This window comes from Choloepus didactylus, chromosome X (assembly GCF_015220235.1).
Source record: "Choloepus didactylus isolate mChoDid1 chromosome X, mChoDid1.pri, whole genome shotgun sequence".
Lineage (NCBI taxonomy): Eukaryota > Metazoa > Chordata > Mammalia > Pilosa > Megalonychidae > Choloepus > Choloepus didactylus.
The window spans coordinates 139,118,092-139,142,303 of record NC_051334.1 but is presented as its reverse complement, the minus strand read 5'-3'; the positions used below and the strand labels follow the sequence as shown (position 1 = coordinate 139,142,303).

The window sequence follows — 24,212 nt, the reverse complement described above, 5'->3', positions numbered from 1 at the left end:
AGTTTTTGCTTATTATGAGTAGAATGTTCAACTAAGGTGAACTTAAACATTAGGAAATGGACAGAGGTGATGGTAGCACATTATCAGAATAACTAACAGTGCTGAATGGTGTGTGAATGTGGTGGAAAGGGTAAGCTCAGAGTCACATATGTCACCAGAAGGAAAACTGGAGTTTAAAAGATGGGAATGTATGAAACAGTGAATCTTGCATGAGCAATGTCCATGATTAACTGCACAAATATTAGAAATCTCTCTCATGAACTAGAACAAATGTATGATGCTATAACTAGAAGTTAATAATAGAGGAACATATATACCTATTGCAAACTATATACTACAGTTAATAGTATTTTAACATTCTTTCATCAACAGTAACAAATGTACTATACCATAGCTATGAATCAATAATGGAGGGGGTGGTCAGGGTTATAGGAGGATTTGTTTCCTGTTTTTTCTTTATTTATTTTCTTTAGTAATGAAAATGATCCAAAATTGAAAAAAATTAATTGCAGTGATGGATGCACAGCTGTATTATGGTACCATGGGCAATTTATTGTACACTTTGGATCTCTGGATAATCGGATGGTTTGTGAACAATCACAACTAAAAAAAAGTATTTGCAAAGCCCCCTTGAGTGACTGGGAGAAAATGTGGAAGTATTAAACTTCACCATCTGGGGAATTACTGATATTCTCACAAGCATTGAAGACTATCAATTTAGAAGTTCAATCTCTTATTCTTGGGGCTTGTGTTTATGAAGCTTGTCACTGCAAAGGAGAGGCTAAGCTTATGTATAATTGTGTCTAAGGGTCACCCCCAGAGAAACTTTTTCATTGTTCAGATGTGTTGCTCTTTTGAAGCAAACTTGGCAGCTGGACTCGCTGCCCACCCAACTATGTGGGACATGACTCCCAGGGGTGGAAATCTCCTGGCAATGTGGGACATGACTCTTGGGGATGAGCCTTAACTTGGAATTGTGGGATTGAGAAAGACTTCTTGACAAAAAGACAGAAGAGAAATGAAACAAAATAAAGTTTCAACTGCTGAGAGATTTCAAATGGACTGGAGAGATCACTCTGGAGAGTGTACTTATGCATTATATAGATATCCCTTTTTAATTTTTAATGTATTAGAATATCTAGAAGGAAATACCTGAAACTGTTGAAATGTAATCCAGTATCCTGGATTCTTGAAGATGATTGTATAACTAAATTGTTTATATGGTGTGACTGTGTGACTGTGAAAACTTTGAAGATCACACTCCTTTTATCCAGCATATGGATAAATGGGTACAAAAATGGGGGAAAAGTAAATGAATAATAGGGGGGATGGAAGTAGGGGATAATTCTGTTGTTCTCTTTTACTTTTATTTTTATTTTTATTCTTATTTTTATTCTTCGGAGTAGTGAAAATGTTCAAAAATTGATTGTGGTCATGAATGCACAACTATATGATGATATGAAAAATTGATTGCACACTTTGGATGACTGTATGGTATATGAATATATCTCAATAAAAATGCATTTTTATTGTCTTGGAGACAAGAAAGCAGTGCATTGAAACACTTAGGTGCTGAAGGAAAACAACTGCCAGCCAAGATTTTTATATTTGTTGAGACTTTCTTTTAAATATGAGGGGAAGATTAAGATATTCTCAAATAAAAACTGAGGGAATTCATCACCTCTAAACTGGCCCTGCAAGTAATGCTAAAAGGAGTTCTTCAGAATGAAAGGAAATGACCCTCTAAAGTAGTTCAAAGGGGCATAAAGAAATAGACCAGTGATACATTCAAACATGTGGGTAATTATAAATGCCAGTGTCATTGTATTGTACTGTTTGGTATGTGACTCCACTTCTTACTTCTTACAGATGCTAAAATACAAACGCATGAAAGATAATTACAAATCTATGGTTTTGGACATACAATGTAAAAGACATAAAAGGTAACAAGTACAAAAGAGGGTGGTAGGGCAGAGGAGTGTAGAAAAAGTGTATCTGTGTGCTACTGAAGTCAAGTTGGGATCAATCAAATATGATTTTTTTGTATTTAGGATGTTAAATTTAGCCCTATGGAAACCACAAAGAACATAGATAGTCAATATATCCAACTAGAAAAGAGAAGGGACTCAATATAATAAAACAAAAAAAATCAAATAAATAAAAATGGGAATTAATGGGAGGGAGAGACAGAGAAATGCTTAAAACATACAAAGTCTAAATAGTAAAATGGCAGAGGAAAGTCATGTGTTATTCAGTAGTGATTTTAAATGTAAATGGACTAAACTGTCAAGTCAAAAGTCAGAGATTGGAAGAATGGATAAAATAGAATGTCCCAACTCTATGCTCTCTGTAAGAGACTCACCTTAAATTCAAAGATACAAATAGTTTGAGGGTGAATGGTTGGAAAAAAATATGCCATGCAATTAGGAAGCAAAAGAGAGCTGGGATGGCCATACTAATACAGAAAAAAAAATAGTCTCTAAGTCAAAACAAGTTATGAGGGTCAGAGATGGTACTCACATACTGAAAAAGGTAACAACTGAGCAGGAATATATAACCATTATAATTATAAATGCACCTAACAGGAGAGCCTTAAAACACATGAAGCAAATACCAACAAACTTGAAGTGGGAAACTGATGGTTATACAATAATAGTAGGAGTCTGTAATTTACCGCTTTCAATAACAGATAGAACATTTAGTCAGGAAATCAATAAGGAAATACAAGACTTGAATGATACTCTAAACCAGTAGGTCTATGAGATATATATAGAACAATTCATCCAACAATAATAGTATGCACATTCTTCACAAGTGCACATGAATAATTCTCCAGGATAGACCATATGTTAAGCCACAAAACAAGTCTCAATAAATTCAAAAATATTGGAATCACACAAGGTATGTTCTCCAGTCACAAAGGAATGAAGCTAGAAATCAATTATAGAGGGAGAAATGGAAAATTCAAAAATATGTGGAAATTAAATGACATATTCTAAAATAACCAGTGTGCTAAAGAGGAAATCACAATTGAAATTAGGAAGTATCTTCAGGTGAATGAAACTAATAGTGCTGGTATTACTGGTTCTTCATTTGCAAAAAGAAAGAAAGAACAAGGAACCCTGACCTCATGCCATAAGGAAAAGACTAACCCAAAATGGATGAAAGATCTTAACATAAGCACTAGAACTATCAAACGCATACAAGAAACTTAGGGGAACATCTTCAGGAACTTGTGTTAAGCTTTACAACCAGAGCACATGCACAAATGACAAAATAGATAAGTGGGAATGCATCAAAATTTAAAGCTTTTTTACTCAAAGGATTTTTATCATGAAAGTAAAATGACAACCTACACAATGGGAGAAAATATTTGGAAACCACATATCTGATAAAGGATTTATATCCAGAATATATAAAGAAAACCTTCAACTTAACAACAGAAAAACAACCCAATTTAAAAATGGACAAAAGACTTGAACGGACATCTCTCCAATAAGATATACAACAGGCCTGAGAGCACATGAACAGATACTCAACATCATTAACCATCAGGGAAATGCATATCAAAACCACAATGAGATATCATTTCACATCCATTCGAATGGCTGCTTTTTTAAAAAGTAGAAAATAAATAAATCTTGGAGAATATGGGAAGAAATAGGGACATTCATTCATTGATGGTGGCAATGGGAAATGGTGCAGTGTTTGTGGAAGACAGTTTGGTGGTTCCTCAGAAAGCTAATTATGGAACTACCAAATGGCTCAGCAATCCCACTAGGTATATACCCCAAGGAATTGAAAGCAGGGACTCAAACAGACATATGCATACTGGTTTTTATAGCAGCATTATTCACAATTGCTGAAAGATGGAAGCAATCCAAGTGTCCATCAACAGATGAATGGATAAACAAAATGCTGTATATACACACAACAGTATATTATTTAGCCCTAAAAAGGAATGAAGTCCTGATACATGCAACGACATGGATGAACCTTGAAGACATCATGTTGAGTGAAATAAGCCAGACACAAAAGGACAATTGTATGATCTCACTGGTTTGAAACAATTAGAATAAGCAAACTCAAAGAGTCAGTATCTAGAATATAGGTTACCAGGGGAAGAGGTGGGGATGTGGAATGGGAAGTTAAGGCTTAAAACATGCAGGGTTCTAATTGGAAAGACAGAAATGTTTCGGTAATGGATGGTGGTGATGGTAACACATTTGGAATGTAATTAACAGCACTGATATATATATATATGAAATATATATATATGAATATGACTAAAAGTGGAAAATGTTAGATTGTGTATATGGTAACAGAATGAAAAATTTTAAAATATCCATAGAACTACCTTACACAAACAATGAAAGGTATTTAAACCTTGGATTTTATTAATAGTACAATTATAAAAATGTGAAATCAACTGCAACAAATGTTCTTCCCCAATGCAAGGTGGTAGTGGTGGTATGATATATGGGAATCCTGTATTTTATGCACGATTTTTCTGTAAATCCCATGACTTCTCTAACAATAGTATAAAAATAGTTGCCTACAAATGTGTGGGTTGATTTCTGAGCTCTTGATTCTATTCTATTGGGCTATATACCCTTTTCCTTGGGTGTCTACCAGGGTGTTATGATCACTGTGGATTTCATAAAGTTTTAAGATCAGGAAGTGTGTGTCCTCCAACTTCATTACTCTTTTTCAAGATGACTTTAGCTATTCAAAGCCCCTTACCATTCCAAGTAAATTTGGTAGTTTGCATTTCCATTTCTGCAAAGAAGGTTGTTGGAATTTTTATTGGTATTGCATTTAATCTATGAATTGCATTGTGTAGTACTGACATCTTAATGATATTAGCCTACTGATCCATGAAAATGGAATATCCTTCCATTTATTTAGGTCTTTTAAAATTGCTTTTAGAAATATTTTGTAGTTTTCTGAGTAAAAGTCCGTTGCATCTTTGTTAGATTAACTTCTACATATTTTATTCTTTTGGTTATTCTTATGAATGTAATTTTTTCTTGATATATTCTGATTGTTCATTGCTTGTGTATAGAAACAATATTAATTTTGGGGTGTTGATCTTGTAGTCTGCCACTTTGCAGAAATCATTTGTTAGCTCTAAGGGCTTTATTGTAGATTTATCAGTGTTTTCTGTATATAGGACCATTTCATCTGCAAAATGGAAAACTTATGTCTTCCTTTTCATTTGAATGCCTTTTATTTTTTTCTTAACTAATTACTTTGGTAAGAACTTCCAGTACAAGGACATCCTTGTTTTGTTCCTGATTATAGAGGGAAAGCTTTCAGTATTTCATTATTGAGTGAGATGTTAGTTGTGGGCTTTTAATATATGCCCTCAGGAGGTTGAGAAATTTTCCTTCTATTCCTTGTGTTCTAACTGGTTTTTATGAAGAAATGAGGCTGTATTTTGTCAAATGTATTTTCTGCATCCATTGAGAGGATCAGATGTTGTTTTTTCCTTCATTCCATTAAAGTGGTGTATAACATGAATTGATTTTCTTATTTTGAACAAGCCTTACATACCAAGGATAAATCCTATTCATCATGTTGTATAATTCTTTTAATATGCTGATGGATTTGGTTGGCTAGTATTTTCTTGAGAATTTTTGCATCTATATTCGTAAAAGATATTGTTCTGTAGTTTCATTCCTTGTGTTATCTTTATCTGGCTTTGGTATGAGGGCTGTGATCTATTAGAATGAGTTATAGAGGGTTCCCTTTCCATTGATTCTTTGGAAGAAGTTGATCAGAATTGGAATAAAGTCTCAGAATGTTTGGTAGAATTCCCCTGTGAAGACATCTGGTCCTGGGCTTTTCTTTGTTGGGAGGTTTTTGATGGCTGATTTAATCTCTTTGCTAGTAATTGGATTGTTGATATCTTCTATTTCTTCTTGAGTCCATGTAGGTAGTTTGTGCATTTTAAGAATTTTTCCATTTCATCTAGATTATCTAATTATTGGCATGTAGTTGTTATATTCCTTTTCATTTCCCCATTGCATTTGGTATTAATGTCCCCATTTACATTTCTTATTTTCATTATTTCTATCCTCTCCCTTTTTCCATCAGTCTAGCTAAAAATTTGTCAATTTTATTGATCTTTTCATAGAACCAATATTTGGTTTTGTTCATTGTCTCCATTATTTTTTCTATTTCATTTTTCTCTGATATAATCTTTGTTCTTTTCTTCTACTGGCTTTCAGTTTAAGTTGCTCTTGTTTTTCTAGTTCTTCTCATTTTGATGTTAGGTCTCTGATTTGACTTCTTTATTCAAATCAGGTGACATCACACAGCAGGAGGCAAGATTAACTTTGTTACTATTTGGTTTTACCTGTGCCCACTGGCAGCTGCTCCAACTCTGTTTAATCTAGACCAGAGGTACTGACAGCAACAATCTGTTTGTTCTGAACTAAGTTTTCCAATTCCTCCCATTTAGGCTGCAAATGCTCCAAAGAAAGATTAACTCCATCTTCAACAGGAGGTGAAACAATGATCACAGAATCTAGCTGTGCAACTCCAAGGACTGAACAGGCCATCTCAGCTGCATTTCTAGTTGATGATGAAGAGTTTGATCCTACAATGAACAGTTTTGCAGAAACTTTCATTTCTTCTCCCTCACCATGATTTATCTTTTCTACTGCATAAGATACAGACATTCCAAGACATCTGGAAACTCCCTGACCAAATCTGGGCTGATTTGGGAATTCCACTCATTCAAAGTCTTTTGGATGCAATCTCAAAGTTCCTCACTGGGCATGGATGGGCACTTCTTCTGCAGGCTGCTCCAGTTTAGCAGGTTCCCTGTCTGCAGGTACAGTGTTCTGGCCCATGCCAGGAGTTCCCCTGCAGAGTCACAGTCAGTGCCCATGGCAGATGCCCCATAAAAGCAGCTACAGAGCCATGGGCAGGCAAGGAAGGTGGCAGCCCTACAGGATGTGGTGCCCAAGACTGAGGCCTGAATGCCAAGTGCATGGTTGCCACCCTGCTCAGCTGGACGATGGCCTGCTCTTGGGTCCGTGGGAGACTGGGTGACAGCAATGGAGTGGTGGCCCAGGAAGAAGGCACTGGTAACTGCAGCTCCTGCTCTTGCTACTGCCACAGGAGAGTTGGCTCCCAATTGAGGGAGCTGTTTCCTGGAAGGCAATGATTAAACAACACACACTCCATATTTTAAGATTTTTAAATGTTAATTCTGAGATTTACTCCCTGGGATTTTTTTTTCTTGGCTTTGCAACCTGCTGGTGATAAGACAGATACTTCCTTGAGCTTCAGCCCTCCTATCAGGAAGGTCTGCCCGAGGCAAATGTATCATGAAGGGTTTTCTCTGTCTTCCTGGGCCTCTGTCTTGTCCTGGGCTTTTGTTTATCTATTGTTTTGGAGCTCCCCTGTTTATAAAAGTCTGATTGTCCTATCTATTCCTCAGGAATCAGTCCTCCCTGTCCTGGGGTATGAAGCTGGCAAGCCTTACCCCAGACTGTCTGCTTCTATAGTCTTTTATATTCCTTTTGTTGTATCATACTGCTTTAGCTTGGAGGGCATATTCTGGTAGGGATTTAATTCTGGAGAGGACTTTCCCAAGTCATTCTTTCCAAGCCAAAACAGGAGCAAAGACTGACTCCAAATTGCCCTGTGGTGGAGAAAAGAAGGGCAACAAAATATTCTCTGATTACTCCCAAATCTGAGATTTCATAGCTTGTCCAGCAAAGACACTTCTTCAGCTAACTGTTCTCTGCAGCTAAGAGAAAGTTCTGTGTCTTTAAATCTCCATCATCTCAGCACCTGTCTGTGAAGCCTTTAAACAATGGCTGTCATCACCTTTGTCAAGGCAGGTTATAAACAATGACTGACACTGCCTTTGTCAGGGTTGGGTTGAAAAAATTGCAGCCCTCAGTACCAGGACTCTGTGAGCTGAATTCCCTAAACAAAAGCCATGATCAACAATTGTCAATGCCCACCACTCTTCTTGGGGAAGAGGACTTTACATCCCTTTCTGTCACCATCAGCTAGCCAGGGGCTGGACCCCATAGTGACCTGCCACAAGTGTGGAGGATGGGTACCGCTAGTCTCCATGCAGAGAAAGCAATTCACAGTTCTTTAGCATAACTTATATGCCTCTTTCTCCAGCACTTCTCTGCATAATATACAGTGCTCTTCTGGCCTATGGAGCTTCAAAATAGTTTTTTCAGACTGTTCCTGCATGTTTAATATTTGTTTTGGTGGGAGGCCTGAATCTTGGGGCTCCCTATTCTGCCATCTTCCCCAGAAGTCTCCCTGGACAGCTGATTTTTTGGCAAAATGGCAAAGAACCCTCAATTGGGAAAGAATAATCAATTCAACATATGACACTGGGAAAATTGGATCTTCATTTGTAAAAGAAGGGAGGAAACCTACTTCACACCATATACAAAAATCCACTCAAAATGGATCAAAGACCTAAATATAAGGACCAGAACATTGAAACTCTTAGAAGTAACCATAGGGAAACATCTTCAGGATTTTGTGTCAGGTAAGTTTCTTAGACTTCACACTCAAAGCAAAAACATCAAAAGAAAAATGGATGAATGGGACCTCATCAAAATTACAAACTTTTGGGCCTTAAAGGAATTCATCATGAAAGTATAATGACCTCATACACAATAAGAGAAAATATTTGGAAACCATATATCCAATAAAAGTTTAATATCCAGAATATATAAAGAAGTCTTTCTGTTTAACAACAACCAAAAAGATCAAACAACCCAATTAAAAAATGATCAAAAGTCTTGAATAGACATCTCTCCAGAGAAGTTATACAAACAGCCAGAAAGAAATGGAAAGATGCCCTACATCATTAGCTATCAGATAAATGCAAAACAAAACTAAGATATCATTTCACACCCACACTAGAAGAGAGGAAAATAAAAAATGTTTTATTGGCTGCAGATAAATATGAACACTCATTAATTGCCCGTGGCAATGTAAAATGGTGCAGGCACTGTGGGAGACAGTTTGGCAGTTCCTCAGAAAACTTATAGAGATACTATATGATCCAGTAATCTGACCCTTAGGTATATACCTCAAAGAATTGAAAACAGGGACTCAAACAAATATTTGCACACCAATGTCCATAGCAGCATTATTCACAATTGTCAAAAGATGGAAGACACCCAAGGGCCCATCAACCAATAAATGGATAAATAAAATATGGTATATATGTGCAATGGAATATTATGCAGCCACAAAATTAATGAAGTCCTGATATATACAACATTGATAAACTTGAAGATATCATGTTGAGTAAAATAAGCCAGTCACAAATGGAGAAGATGTGTTGAGTAAAATAAGCCAGTGCAAATGGTTGCACTGATTTGAAACAATTAGAATAAACAAACTCTTAGAGTCAGAATCTGGAATACAGCTGACCAGGGAACCAGATGGGAATAGGGAATGGGAAATTAAGGCTGAAAATGTACTGGATTCCTATTTGGAATGACGGAAATACTTTGGTAATGTGTGATGGGGTGGTAGCACAATACTGTGATCACCATTAATGTCTCTGAAAAATATATATGAATATGATTAGAAAGCAAATGCTAGATTGTACGTATGGTAACAAAATTTAAATTCTTAAAAAATCCAGTGAACTACATTACACAAGTTGTGAACCCTAAGTTAAACCATGGACATTAAATAGTAGCACAATTACAAAAAATGTTCTTTCATCAGTTTTAACAAACATTCCATACCAATGCAAGGCATTGGTAGTGGTTGGTGTATGGGAATCCTATATTTTATGCATGATTGTTCTATAAAACCACAACTTCTTTAATAAAATATTCCTACTGAAAATAAAATCCTTAAAAAGTAGATTCAGATCATGAAGAATCTCATAAGCTGTGGAGGCACAGAAGGTTTCCTGGCTTGGCAAGTTAATCAGGGAGGCCGCCTCTTAGAAGGTTAGGAAAAGGCCATGGCATGTGTGCCTGAAGGCAGACAACTAAGATAAGGAATGATGCTGGGTTCCTCCCATGCCTCTGCTTCCCACCCTGCCCAGAAGAGATTTACTCAAGGTTATTATGCCCCAAAGTTTGTTCCCCAAAGCTGTAAACATGTGAGTCTTGTGATTTTAGAAAAAAATGCAGTTCCTTTGTGAAACAGGAAAACAATCACATAGCCCAAGGAATGCTTATGCTATGTAACCTTGTACTAAACAGCAAATAAAGAACTTCTTGTGGGAACAGAGAGATGGAGTTGGCTCCCTTATTTCACAATTGGTGCCCAACATGCAGCATTCCAATCCTGACCACAATGTTTGGAAGCTGCACAGTAAGTACAAGTGATTTTGTTTCACGGTGGTTCAGTAGTTTCAGCCACTCAACATTATAGGTCAGTCTCTTACTGTTCCCTAGCACCAGTATGTGTTGACCCTACAATGGCTGCTGCAGGCTAGCAGAGCTTCTGTCTCTGAGAACACTTTGCATTCTTTGTTACATAATGTTGTTAAGCATAATCCTTGGTTTCCTGATGAAGGCACATTAGACCCTAACATTTGGGAGTGTATTGGGTGCAATCTGAAGCGAGGCTTTGAACAGGGACAGAAAATCTCCTCTAAAATCTTTACTACATGGGCTCTTGTCTGCAATTCCCTGGCCCCTCTTCATATTCTTGAGACTAAAATGCCTGGGAAAGGCACTACCAATGCCTCTCCTAGTAGTCCTCCACCTCCCAAACCATCAGCTCCTCTACCGCCAGCCAATAAAGGTGGTGGAGAGGTAATGGAAACAGCCTAGCCCTGTCCTCCTTTACCTCCACCTCCTCTGCCTTTGCAGGACGAGCAACACAAAAAACAAATTCCTATTCCTAACAATTCTCAGTGTCCTGTAATGAAACAATTTAACACCTATGCATTCCATTAATCCCTGCCAAAAGATTGTTTACTACTGTTTCAGAATACATTAACTAAAGTGTTTTGAATGTTTGGCATTGTTCTAGCAAGTTTGATTTTAATGGCAATAGCATGTTGTATAAAAAGTATAAAGAATGTTTTTCTAATTAGAGGGACAGAGAAAGTGGCTTTGTTCTAAATGACTGATTGTTTAAGAATGTAGGATGAAGCCTGAATGAATACAGGAAGTTGCAGAAGTTTTGTGAAGTGAGAAATTTATTTCTGTAGTCAAAGTTAAAAAATAAATAAACAAAGCTGTAAAAGGTTTGTGGAAACAATTATTTCTGTGGTCAAGGTTAATAAATGGTAAAAACTAGTAATAACTGCTTAAAAATAGAACCTCACAATTTAAAGAAAAAAATGGTTTTGTAAAACAAAATAGCATTAAATATTCTAACCACCACCTAAAGCAGTAATTAATATTCAATGTTGTATGTATGTGCCTAATAATTCACAAAATATACTCCTGCTGTTTTACTATCAACCCAGCCACTCTCTTCCTGCTTCTCCTATCCTACTTCTCATCATAGTAATTGTATGTTGCAAAATGTTTGCTTAAAAACAATTTCCAAAATCATTTTGGTAACTTTTAATATGAAATATTTTTTAAAAATGTGCTTTTATTAAAAGTTTCTTTAGATTATTAAAATATTATTTCTTAGTAAAAGTTTATAAAAATGTTTTCCTGAATAATCAATGTAAAAGGCAAAAAATCTGTTTTGTCAAAATAACTTCTTGCATTTCATGTTAACTTTATCATGTACTTGATAGTTTAAAAATATTGTCTTCTCACTTATAAAAGAGCTAAGTCTTTTCCTTAACTTTAGTTAAATAACAACAAAAACAAAAAATACTCTTTCAAACCTAACAGCTTTTTATTCCCAACAGTTACAAAAAATTTGTTCGTTCACCTTGAAAAAAAAATGAAGTGCTAAAAATGATTAAATTCATGTAATATGTTATAAATTGCAAAAAAATGTTTAGACAATATTATAAGAATTAAAAACTTCTAACCTTTTTTTAGTTACTAATCTACATAATATCAAACAACAATATAGTACTGCTAGTTATAATTTTAAGTATTTTTAAAGTATTATCTGTCACAAAAACAGCCAAATTCCCTCATAAATTACATTGTTTTACTGTAATGCTTTTTTAAAAGTGCTTGCAGTTAGCTACAAATTAAAGCTTCATCTTCAACAACAACAAAAACTTTTAAAAAGAATCAAAATAACTCTGTTTCTGCTTCAACATGCATTTAAATAAAAAACTGCCTTTGTCTAAACTCCTATCAAGCATAATGAAAATGTCTTGCTTTAGTATGCTATGTTCTTGCATAGTCCACTCCACACTCACTCTCATTTCCTTTATGCTCTTCCTCTCTCCAGTAAAACTGACGCTCATGTCTGCAATTTTTTGTTACATGCCTTTGCTGTCCTCAGTCAGCCTCAGCAACTCAAAACTAATAATAGCCCTGCCTACACTTCTTCTTGCTTCTGCGAGTTTTTGTACCCAATAGTCTATCTGGCATATTACAGGTATTCCTTTTGATCCTACCAAACAAGCCATCATTAAACGTGCCCATCACACACTAAAAACCTGTCTTTTAAAACAAAAAGGGGGGAATATGGATCCCTCTGCAAGAACAGCCAAAGCCCTCTTTGTCCTTAATTTTTTTAAACCTTGCAGATGATGGACTGACAGCAGCACAGTGCCATTTCTGCACATCATGTGAAAAAAAAAAAACAACAAAATGGTGAAACCTCCTATGCTATGGAAAAATGTACAAACAGGGCACTGAAAAGGACCAGTGCTCCTATCAATCTGGGGACATGGATATGCTTGTGTTTCCACCTCGGCACGTCCCCAGTGGATCCCCATGAGATGCATCAAACCATGGCATGGTGTGAATGGAGCCGAATCCAGTTCCTGAGTTCTGCAATCTGAAAATAGAGGGGACCACTCCGCCACTGCATCCATAGTAGCTATCTCCCAAACTGTGCAATTGTAAATTCTGCAATTGAGAATGTTAGTCAACAATTTATTACCCAACAAAGCATTGATCAGAAAATTCTGACCTGACTCCAAGCCCTAGAGGCTGCAGTTGAATTTGTAGGTGAACGGCAAGATGCTCTTGCCCAGTGCCTTACTTTGAGATGTTATTGGCAAATGACATCTATTTGTGTAACCCCTTTGCAATGAAATAATACACATCACACTTGGAAAGACATTAAAAAACAATTGAGGGGAGCATTTCATGATAATTTAACTAGTGATGTGAATAATATAAAATCACAAATTTTAAAAATGCTCCATGCCACCCTAATCAATAAAAAGCAAACCAATGCTATTAACAGTCTACAAAATCACTTGCAATGGCTAGACCCAAGCTCCTGGGGTCACATATTTTCTCTACCCTCTCTAGCTAAATGGCTCTTACTTAGTGCTATATTTTATGTTTTGCTTCTAGGACTCCAGTGCAGGTGGACCAGCCTAAGAAGACATCACACTGCCAAGAACTCCCATAGTACCCCTAAAAACGATGTCTTTATTATCACCCAACTTTGCTCTCATAATAAAAAGGGGGGAGATGTGGAGGCACAGAAGGTTTCCTGGCTTGGCAAGTTAGTCAAGGAGGCTGCCTCCTAAAACGTTAGGAGAAGGCCATGGCATGTGTGCCTGAAGGTAGGCAACTAAGATAAGGAATGATGCTGGGTTCCTCCCATGCCTCTGCTTCCCACCCTGCCTAGAAGAGATTGTACTCAAGGTTATTATGACCCTGAAGTTTGTTCCCCAAAGCTGTAAACATGTGAGTCTTGTGATTTTAGATAAAAACCCAGTTCCCTTGTGAAATGGGAAAACAATCACGTAATCCAAGGAATGCTTATGCTATATAAACTTGTACTAAAGAGCAAATAAAGAACTTCTTGCAGGAACAGAGAGACAGAGTTGGCTCCCTTCTTTCACAATAAAACATTGCAATTCATTGCTTAGTTCTTATGTTTTGGGGAGACACTGAAGGATTTTAAGTGTGGAAGTAACACACTCACTATGCTAGCTGTCTGAAAAAACAAATGGAATGGTGGCAATGCCTCAAATTCAGTATGCATAAAATTAAGGGATAGATCTTCACCCCAGTCTTTCCCTCTCCTATATATATGGCTGACCTCATATATATTCCTCTTTTTAGCCATGTTTTCCAGTCTTTGGAAAGACATTATCTTCCAAATGGTATATGAAGCAAGAAATCTTTTAGTGAATGCAAGGGAAGAAAAAAGTGTCAAAGTTGGGTAAGTCCTTTGAGTTCTCCTGTAAAGTTCATCAATATTTGGTCCTTCATCTCTGTAATTCCTGTCTCTATGTTAGTTCAGACTACCATTGTAACAGCTGCTAGCCTGACTTGGGGTGGGGGACTTGGAGCTCAGCAGCCTGCATGACCTAGGCCAGTTAGTGTTTAATCTTCCAATTTTGTTTCCTGGAAAGAATGTGAAGCTGAACTGTGTATGTATAGAAACCAAACCTTGTATGTAGACCACTTAGATGTTATACAAAATACAACCTGTAATTCTCTACTCTGTTCCTGCACAACACAATTGATCACTCCTACATCATGAGATACTATTCCCATGCCCATGCTCTCATACCTTTAGGAATGTCTTTGTCTAGAAAGCCCTCAAAACTAGCTTGACTGGCTAACCTGATTGCATGGCCAACTTCCCTGCTGAATGCTGTACCCACCCAGTGAAGAGAAAAGCCATTTGATTTTTTGCCTCCCTGTAGGTAAGCCCTGAATAAAATTCATGCTTCAGAAAATGCTTGGTGCCTTCTTTGGTCTATTGACTGGCAAAGCCCCCTCAGGCTGTGACATCTGGCAAGCCAGCCAGGAGACCAAAGAGACCCCCACTTCTGCAGACATGAACCAAAGGAAGGGAGAGACCCCAGGGGGATACCAGGATGGTCTGGGACTTTGATGTGGGGAAGAGTAGCTATCCTCCTGGATGAATGGGGCCTGCCAAGGAAATATGGTGGTGTGTGTGCACCTCCCTGGTGGGACTAACAGATACCTTGCAGCAGGCCACAGGAGCCTTGTGAATTCAGAAAGAGAAAAGGACTGCCAGATTGCAGCTGCAGTGGGATTGCCATTGTTAGAGTCTGTACACACCACTACTGAGGAAGCTTTAGCAGCAAAGGCAGCTGTACACTGCCTGGAGAATGAACTGAAACTGGAGAGAGATATGAGGCTGGCACAAACTGAGTTAAGGAATGCTTTAAATGAAAGATTAAAATGAGTAAATAAGAATTTGGTCATGCTTGCATGCCATTATGCCAAGGTGAAAGGGTGCAAGCTGCATGAAGTGCAGGTTAGATGCACTCTAACTTCACCCAACTGGGACCCCAAGGTGTGGGATCTCATGGATTTCTCCTTAGAGGAAGAGTCCCAGTTGGACTGGGAGGTGGATGAAGAGCCTAAGCTCACCCATCCTCTGGCCCAATGCAAAGTTAAATCAGAGCAACCAGCAGGTCCTCTTGAGGGACAGGAGGGTGAAGTAGAGCTGGCATCTGGTGAGCCAAAAGCACTTGTCTCATCATGAAACTTCTCTCCAGTAGAGCTAAGGGATATTGGGAATCAGTATAGACAGAAGCCTGGTGAGCCACTGGCAAATTGGTTGCTATGGCTATGGAACAGTGGGGCAGACTACACTCTGCTCACTGGAAGGGAGATGAGTAAGTTAGCTATCATTTCTAATTACCACTCCCTATGCCAGCAGTTGTACTCATTTGGAACCAGCATGGAAACTAATTCACTTGTTCAATGACTAATTAGGCAATGCAAAATAGTGCAACCACAGAAGGGGGACTTGCTCCACACCCCACTGCAGTGGAGTAGTATAGAGGAGCTTCAGAATGTATTGCAGGGAATAGGCATGAAGCAGTCTATTTATGCAAAGGAGTCTGGGGCCAGATGAAGTAATTTTTACTTGAGGTTTATGTGGAATGATTTTACACATGGATCCTAATCAATGGTATGGAATCTTAATGCCACTCCTTAAGCCTCTAATAGGAAAACCTCTTGTTGAAGCAACCCAAGGAATTGCAGAGCTGGAGGAAGCAGAGTGCCTGTGAAAAAACAAAGCCAGAAGTAGAGTGACTGGGTGAGTTTCCAGAGGGCATGATTGGCCAAACAGAGTGTCATGTAAACAAATGTGGGTAGATCTCATAGCAGCCAGCACAGAAATAGAGGAGATTGATGGGCAGCCAAATGCTGTGTTAGTTGAACTGTGGAGTAAATTGCCTGAAGAACAAAGCTTCAATTAGCAGGAAATTAAAACTTCAAAGATAAAAGCTGCTTCAGGTTAACAGGCACCTGCTATGTGAATAGAGCCCTCTGCCCCGCCAGCAGAGATGATTTGTGAAGCCCCATTTTCCCTGGATTAGGGGTGGGGCCAAGATCCCCAAATAAGAGCTATTTACGCGGGGGGGGGGGGGGGGGGGGGGGGGCAAAAGGAAATCACAGCCACCATAAAGGAATTATGGCCCACTCATAGGCCTTTTAACAGTCCTGTTTGGCCAGTGTAAAAACCTGATGGTACTTGGAGAATGACTATTAATTATAGGGAATTAAACAAAGTAACTCCTTTGTTTGCAGCTGTACCAAATATAGCCACCTTGTTGCAGAATATGAGTACTCAGATAAGCCAATTTAACTTTGTGTTGAACCAAGCTAACATTTTATTTAACATTTCTTCAGATCTCTCTAGCCAACTTGCATCCACCTTCACGTGGGAAAGAAAATAATGGATATTTGCTGTGCTTCCATCTGGGTACCTTCAAATCTGGAAACCTCCAGCAGAGCCTAACTACTCTATCAAGTTCTTGGGTATTGTCTGGTTGGGTAAAAGTAAGGCTATTCCTTCAGCTGTTGTTAATAAGGTGCAGAATTACATACCCCATGTACCCCCAAGCAGTTAATGGCTTATTTAGGATTATTGGGTTGTTGGCAATCATTCATACATCACCTGGGACAAATCCTCAAACTTTTATATTTGTTAGTCCAGAAGGAAAAAATGTGGTAGTGGGACATCTCCCAACAGACTGCTTTTGAAAGGTCAAAATGTGCTGTGGCATAGGCACAGTTTTTAAGGGGGGTGGACCCCAACATGCCTTGCAAATTAGATATTTTCCAGTACCTGTTGCAAAGGCAACAGGCTAAACATGTACCTATTAGATTTTGGTCACAACTATGGAAAGGAGCACAACTCCAATACAGCCCATTAAAGAAGCAACTGTGTGCTGATTATAATGTCCTATTACTAGTAGAGGGGCTAACTCAAAAGTGTCATGTGACCCTATGAATGGCCATACCCATATAGGGGTGGATCTGTGACACTATAAGCAAGTCCCATTCAGGAAACACTTAGCTGAGCACATTGACAAAATGGAAGGCTTACCTCTTGCAGTGCAGCATTTTCAACAACAGCCCTTTAAGTACAGAAAAACATGAAATTTTAGGGCCTGCACCTATATAGAAGAGCAGTTTGTCCCGCTACCCTCTAACCCTCCCCAGGTGGCTCCTCCTCTGATGCCTACCATTGATGGACAAGGGAGTATACCTGACAGCTTGGTATACTGATGGGTCAGCACATGGAAAACCAGCCACCTGGGCAGTGGTCATCCAGCCCAACACAGACACCATGTGGTGGGAGATGGGAACTCAGCAAAGCAGTCAATGGGCTGAGCTGCAAGCTATATGGATGGTAATTGTTCAGAAACTGGGAGATGCTTTAACTTTTGCACAGATAATTGGGCTGTTAACTGAGGCCTGACAGTATGGATGGCCACATGGAAGCAAAAATAATGGACAGTGGTTGCTTGCCCCCTGTGGGGGAGGAAATGTGGAAAGATATCTTGACTACTTGCCAGAAATATCAGGTAACAGTTTTCCTTAGATCAGCCCACAGTGCTAATTCCTTGCCAGGTAACATAGGGGCAGATACTTTGGCAAAGATCTGCAGCTTGACACCAATGACTCACAAAGTGGCTGAATGGTTGTACCAGAAGACTGGGCATCAAGGATATCACACTTTATGGAAACTGGCACAGCAGTTCCAACTGCCCATCAGCTGACAGGAGCTGAAAGAGGTGGTAGACACCCGCCCTTCCTGCTTTCTGCAATGACACCAGATGCACCCTCACCAGCTTGGGCACAAGATCCCCATTAGCTGGTGGCAGGTAGACTACATTGGACCACTCCCTCTGTCTAAGGGTACAAGGTATGCTTTCATGGCCATGAACATGGCCATTGGAACTTTGCTGACTTTACCTGTAGGGAAGATCTACCAGTAAGCCACCACACATGGCCTAGAAAAGCTAAGTGCTTTCTTTGGGGTCCCCATACATGCAGACAGTGACAGAGGGACCCCTTTTACCATACAGCTAACCCAGATTTGGGCCTTCAAAAATAATGTTTTTTGGACTTTTCACCTGCCTTATAACCCCATCATGGCAGGATTAATAGGAAGGATGAATGGCCTTTTAAAGGAGTATTTAAAGGATAACAAAAGCTCCTTACAGCAATGGACTAAGTGACTGTATCTAGCTCTGATCAACATCAACTCCAGGCCTCAGATGGCAGCTCCTGCCCCTGTGGACATGGTAACTGCTGGGCCCATGTAGGCCTTATGAATTCAGATAAAGGGGCCAGCTGTCTTCAAGCCACAATGGGGCAATGACAATAACTTACTCTTTCCTGTGCCACAAACACTAGAAGTTGGGGAAAATAAGATCAATTGGCCCTGGTCCTGGCTTATGCAGCCTTGTTGGCTGGGTATCTTAAGCCCATGGGGGTTGGGGCTTCCCAGAACTTAAATATTTGACCTCAGTTTATCAAAAAAAGCCAAAAGTTATATATATTGTTAACCCTGGGCCCCCATACCCCAGGTAACTGTACGTGTTACTCTGTGGACACTCATTATACCTAAATTAACTTTGACTCTTGCCTTAAATCACATGCTCTGTGCTGGAATATTAATGTGTTGCTTCATATATTGTTATTGTGGATTATGGATGCAATGCCTATCCTATGGTCAATGCAGATTGCTGTGCAGGGGTGGAATGCAATAGCCACTAGCTTAACTTGGGGGGACCAAAAAACTTGGTGCTCAGCAGCCTGCATGACCTAGACCAGTTAATGTTTAATCTACCATTTCTGTGTCCTGGAAAGAAGGTGCAGCTGAACTGTGTATGTATAGAAACCAAACTTTGTATATCACCTGCTTAGATGTTATACAAAAAAAAGAAAAAAAAAACATAATTCTCTACTCCCTTCCTACACAACACAATTGATCACTCCTACATCATGAGACCCTATTACTCTGCCCATGCTCTCATACCCTTAGGAATGTCTTTATCTAGAAAGCCCTTAAAACTAGCTTGACTGGTTAGCCTGATTGTGTGGTCAACTTCCCTTCTAAATGCTGTACCCATCCAGTGAAGAGCAAAACTGTTTGATTTTTTGCCTCCTTGTAGGTGAGCCCTGAAAAAAGTTCATGCTTCAGAAAATGCTTGGTGCCTTTGGTCTTTCGACTGGCAAAGCCCCCCAGGCTGCAACAACAACTATCTCTCATTTGGTTTACTGTAACTACGTCTGAACAGCTGTCTGCCCCTAGCCTTGGTTTATCAATTGATTCTCCAAATTGCAGCACAAATAACCTTTTTAAACTACAAATGTGTCCATGAGATTTCCTTGGTTAAAACACACCATTGTTTTTCTTTTGTCACCAAGAATAATTCCAGGGTCTTCCACCAAATATTCCCTTCTTTCTAGTATCAATTATGTTCTCCAATGTATCTAGCTACTTTATATTGCTTTCCATTCTTCTAAAAGTCAAGGCCCATTCATGTTTGTTTATTCTTTGCGTATGTGTACTTCTCTTATACTGCTCTTTCTATCTGTTTCTTGTTTGTCTGACAAACCAGTATTATCTTGAGTTTCAATGAACATGTCACCTTTTTAATATATTCTATCCTCAACAAACTCCAATTCAGGTAGATTCAATTGCTATGTTATCTTGGTTCTTATACTGTTTTTTAGCTATGTTATAGGATTTGTCATAATATACAGCTATTTGTTTGTCTTCCTTACTAGATTTGAACTGCTAGAAAATACATGGTTGAAGTTTTTTTTGACTTTTTTATGTTTTTTTATGTTTTATGTTTTTTTAATTGAGATTGTTCACATACAATACAGTTATCCAAACATCCAAAGTGTACAATCAATTGCCCAGGGTACCATCATACAGCTCTGCGTCCATCAACACAATTAATTTTTTTTTAATTTTTAGAACATTTTCATTACTCCAGAAAAGAAATAAAGACAAAAAAAGGAAACTCAAATCCCCCCATACCCCTAATCACCCTCCTCCATTATTGATTCATAGTATTGGAATCATACATTTGTTAATGTTGATGAAAGAATGTTAAAATACTAACTGCAGTATATAGTTTGCAATATGTATATTTTTCCTATATGCCTCTCTATTATTAACTTCTAGTTATAGTGCCATACATTTGTTCTAGTTCATGAGAAATATTTCTAATATTTGTACAGTTAATCATGGACATTGTCCAACACAAGATTCAGTTTTATATATTCCCGTCTTTTAACCTCCAACTTTCCTTCTGGTGACACACATGACGCTGAGCTTCCCCTTTCCAACACCTTCACACACCATTCAGCAATGTTAGTTATTCTCACAATGTGCTGCCATAACCTCTGTCCATTTGCAAACATTTAAGTTCACCATAGTTGAACATGTTGCTCATAATAAGCAACTGCTCCCCATTCTTTAGGTTTGTTCTATATCCTGGTAACTTATATTTCATGTCTATGACTTTACATATTATAGTTGGTTCATATCAGTAAGACCCTGCAATATTTGTCCTTATGTGTCTGTCTTATTTCACTCAATATAGTGCCCTCAAGGTTTCTTCATCAACCTATTTTTTTAGATGGTTTTGTTCACACACCATACATTCAGTCCTAAGTAAACAATTGATGGTTCCCTCTGTAGTCACATATTTATGTATTCACCACCATGATCACTAACTATTTAAGGATATCTCCATTTCTTCAATAAAGAAGGAGGAAGAGTCGAAGTTAGAGAGATAAAAAAAAGAAAACAGAAAGAGAGAAAAAAACAAAACAAAACAAAACATGACAGCCAGGAAGCAATAAAAGGAAAGATAGAATTAAACTAAAGTAGAATAAAAGAGTCAGACAACATCACCAGTGCCAAGAGTCCCAAACCCCTCCCTTATGCCCCCCACTTATAGGCATTTAGCTTTGGTATATTGCTTTTGTTACATTAAAAGAAGCATAATACAATGTTTCTGTTAATTATAGTCTCTAGTTTGCATTAATTGTACTTTCCCCCAATGTCACCCAATTTTTAAAATTCAGTTTTATTGAGATATACTCACATACCATAAAATCTTCCATGGTATGCAATCAACTGTTCATGACACCATCATATAGTTGTGCATTCATCACCCCCATCTATTTTTGAACATTTTCTTTACACCAGAAAGAATCAGAATCAGAATAAAAAATAAAAGTGAAAAAGAAACCCAAATTATCCCCTCCATACTACCTTATTTTTCATTTAGTTTTTGTCCCCATTTTTCCATTCATCCACCCACACACTGGATAAAGGGAGTGTGATCCACATGGTTTTCACAATCACACTGTCACCCCTTGTAATATACATTGTTATACAATCGTCTTCAAGAGTCAAGTCTACTGGGTTGGAGTTTGGTGGTTTCAGATATTTACTTCTAGCTATTGCAGTACATCAAAAACTAAAAGGTGTTATCTATATACTGTGTAAGAATGTCCACAGGGTGACCGCTCATCTCCCTTTGAAATCTCTCAGCTGCTGAAGCTTTATTTTGTTTCATTTTGGATGCCCATTTTGGTCTAAAATATGTTCTCAATCCCATGATGTCAGAGCCAGATTCATCCCTGGGAGTCACATCCTACTTTGCAAGGGAGATTTAAACCCCTGGGAGTCAGGTCCCACATGTGTGGGAGAGCAGTGAGATCACCTGCCAAGGTGGCTTAGTTAGAGAGAGAGGGCCACATCTGAGCAACAAAGAGGCACTCAGGGGGAGAAACTTAGGCACAATTGTAAGCAGGCTTTGCCTCTCCTTTGCAGTAACAAGCTTCATAGCTGCAAGCCCCAAGACAGAGGGCTCAGCATATCAAGCTCTCAGTCCCCAATGTTTGCGAGAACATCAGCAACAATCCAGATGAGTAAGTCCAACACCTCCACATCCTCCTCCAGCTCCCTGGGTGGGGGGTGAATATATATTTTTATTCTCTGCCCAAATTTCTTTGGGATGTGTTGCTATTTCACTCCAACATACACAGAACTACCATATCTCATATCCTATTGAAGGTTCCATGTAATTTTGGTGTTTGAACAAACTGACTGTAGAAGTTATGTTGTTTAGAAAATATAGATCCTTCACCAAATAAATATCTCTTCCCTTGGTCTCACATGGAAGCTGATGTTTTAACACACAGTCAGTATCAACCTTTACCTTTTGGCCCTATTTGCCCCAGTCTTAACCAGATCTGCTTCATTCATATCTCTATATGAAGTCTGGGCCCTTTTTCAGCTTTTTTTTAAACAGTTGTTTTATGCCCTAATAATGACATTCATATATGCCAAGCTCTATCTCTAAGTTTCGGGTGTCACACAGGTACCCAATGTTCCAGAGACCCATCAGGTTACATGCAAAGGGATCAACATCTCAGAATCTGGAGATAGCCATTACAATTCAGGAATAGATTTGACTGCTGTAAGAGCTTACAATCTAGGGACCATTACAATAATGATTTCTCTGTTAGGCTGTGAGCTAAGATTCAATTCTGAGTTTACACATTTAGTTAATCCATATTAGTGAGGCATTATAGTGTTTGCCTTTGTTTCTGGCATACTTCACTCAAAATGCTGTCTATAGGATCCGTTCACCTCATTGCCTGTCTCACAGATTCACTCCTTCTTGTAGTTGCTCAATATTCCATTGTATGCATATACCACAGTTCACCATTCTGTTCCTCAGTCAGTGCCACCCGATCTTTACACCTTGCAATGTTGACATTCATTTTTTCTACCTCATGTAAAAATATATTTGTACCTTTTATCACAATCATTGAGCACTCTAGGTTTCACTGAGTTATAAAGTCCCAGTCTTTCTCTTTCCTCTTTCCTTCTGGTGTACCACATGCTCCTAACCTTCCTCTTTCAACCATACTCACAGTCATATTTCTTCAGTGTACCTACATTGCTGTGCTGCTGTCTCCCAAAATTGTGTTACAAACCTCTTGCTCCTGTCTTTTTGTTTCTGTCTGTAGTGTTCCCTTCAGTGTTTCCTGTAGGGCAGGTATCTTGTTCACAAACTCTGTCATTGTCTGTTTGTCAGAGAATATTTTAAGCTCTCCCTCATATTTGAAGGACAGTTTTGCCAGGTATAGGATTCTTGGTTGTGGTTTTTCTCTTTCAGTATCTTAAATATATCACCACACTTCCTTCTTGCCTCCATGGTTTCTATTGAGAAATCCACACATAGTCTTATCAAGCTTCCTTTGTATATGATGGATCACTTTTCTCTTGCTGCTTTCAGGATTCTCTCTTTATCTTTCATGTTTGACAGTCTGATTATTAAGTGTGTTGGCATAGGCCTATTCAGATCTACTCTGTTTGGGATATGATGTACTTCATGGATCCATAATTTTGTGTCTTTCCTAAGAGATGGGAAATTTTCATTGATTATTTCCTCTACTATTGCTTCTGCCCCTTTTCCCTTGTCTTCTCCTTCTGGGACACCCATGATCTGTACATTCCTGCATTTTGTGTTGTCATTCAATTCCTGGAGACATTGCTCATATGTTTCCATCCTTTTCTCTATCTGTTCTTTTGTGTGTAGGTTTTCAGGTGCCTTGTTCTCCAGTTCCTGAGTGTTTTCTTCTGTCTCTTTACATGTGCTCTTGTATGTCTCTACTGTGTCTTTTGTCTCTTGTTTTGTGCCTTTTATTTCCATAGATTCTGCCAGCTGATTTTTGAACTTTTGATTTCTAACTCATGTATGTCCAGTGTTTTCATTATATGCTTTATCTCTTTTACCATATCTTCCCTAAACTTTTTGAATTGATTTAGCATTTGTTGTTTAAATTCCTGTATCTCAGTTGAAGTGT

The 24,212-nt window shown here is 38.4% G+C and overlaps 1 pseudogene; it reads right to left on the bottom strand.

The window, feature by feature from the left end:
• Positions 1-6,274: 6,274 nt before the first annotated feature.
• Positions 6,275-6,898, bottom strand: LOC119522364 (annotated as a pseudogene).
• Positions 6,899-24,212: the final 17,314 nt, after the last annotated feature.